At 45.1% G+C, this 1,524-nt stretch overlaps 1 protein-coding gene across 1 annotated transcript in view; it reads right to left on the bottom strand.

The window, feature by feature from the left end:
* The window catches only part of LOC108311145 (germinal-center associated nuclear protein), a 55,158-nt gene that overhangs the window by 45,202 nt on the left and 8,432 nt on the right, over positions 1-1,524 (bottom strand). The window lies entirely within an intron of this gene.

Raw genomic sequence — 1,524 nt, 5'->3', positions numbered from 1 at the left:
AAAAAAAAAAAAAAAAAAAAAAAAAAGAAAGAATCATGTAATGGAAGTTAACTGGGTTCTTACCTGAATAACTACTATGATTACACTTAGAATTAAATAGTTGCAAATGTATCTTGCAAATAAAAAGAAATGCAACAACTTCACAACTCAAAATATATACTTTGTGTTTTTATTTTGAAAAGTTCTATAACCTGGGCTTGGTGTAGTAGTGGCTCATGCCTATAATCCCAGCACTTTAGGAGGCCGAGGTGGACGGATCACCTGAGGTTGGGAGCTCAAGGCCAGCCTGACCAACATGGAGAAACTCTGTCTCTACTAAAATTACAAATTAGGTGCGGTGGCCCACGCCTGTTAATTCCAGCACTTTGGGAGGCTGAGGCAGGAGGATCACCAGAGGTCAGGAGTTTGAGACCAGCTTTGCCAATGTGGTAAAACACCATCTCTACTAAATATACAAAAATTAGCCAGGCCTGGTGGTGGGTGCCTGCAATCCCAGCTACTCAGGAGGCTGAGGCAGGAGAATTGCTTCAATCTGGGAGGGGAAGGTTGCAGTGAGGTGTGATCATGCCACTACACTCCAGCCTGAACAGCAAAGCAAGACTCCATATGAAAAAAAAAAAAAAAATACAAAACTAGCCAGGCATGGTGACACATGCCTACAATCCCAGCTACTTAGCTACTTAGGAGGCTGAGGCAAGAGAATCACTTGAATCAGACAGGTGAAGGTGAGCCAAAATCGCACCATTGCACTGCAGCCTGGGCAACAAAAGTGAGACTCCATCCCCCCAAAAAAAAAGTAAAAAGAAAAATTCTAATACCTGGTGTATCACAACTGTAATCCCAGCACTTTGGGAGGCCAAGGAGGGCAGATTGCGAGGTTAAGAGCTCAAGACCAGCCTGGCCTACATGGTGAAACCCCATCTCTACTAATACAAAAATGAGCTGGGTACGGTGGTATGCACCTGTAGTGGTGGGAGGCTAGGAGGCTGAGGCAGAAGAATTGGTTGAACCCAGGAGATGGAGACTGCAGTGTGCCAAGATCACACTACTGCACTTCAGCCAGGGCAACAGAGCAAGACTCCATCTCAGGAGGAAAAAAAGAAAAAGAAAACTTCTAATACCTAATGATTTCATTTGGAGTATAAAAATCACTGTATCAATGACACAATGTATGATGGCAGCTTTTATTACTATATAATAAGGAAACACTGTGATTATTCTAATTATCCACACAGCTTTTAAAAAAAGGGATAGATGCCAGGCGCGGTGGCTCACGCCTATAATCCCAGCACTTTGGGGGGCCAAGGCGGGTGGATTACGAGGTCAAGAAATCGAGACCATCCTGGTCAACATGGTGAAACCCCGTCTCTACTAAACATACAAAAAATCAGCTGGGCATGGTGGCGCATGCCTGCAATCCCAGCTACTCAGGAGGCTGAGGCAGGAGAATTGCCTGAGCCCAAGAGGCGGAGGTTACGGTGAGCCAAGATCGCGCCATTGCACTCCAGCCTGGGCAACAAGAGC

This window comes from Cebus imitator, unplaced genomic scaffold (genome assembly GCF_001604975.1).
Source record: "Cebus imitator isolate Cc_AM_T3 unplaced genomic scaffold, Cebus_imitator-1.0 Scaffold112, whole genome shotgun sequence".
Taxonomy (NCBI): Eukaryota; Metazoa; Chordata; class Mammalia; order Primates; family Cebidae; genus Cebus; species Cebus imitator.
This window is presented reverse-complemented; position numbering and strand designations above follow the sequence as displayed.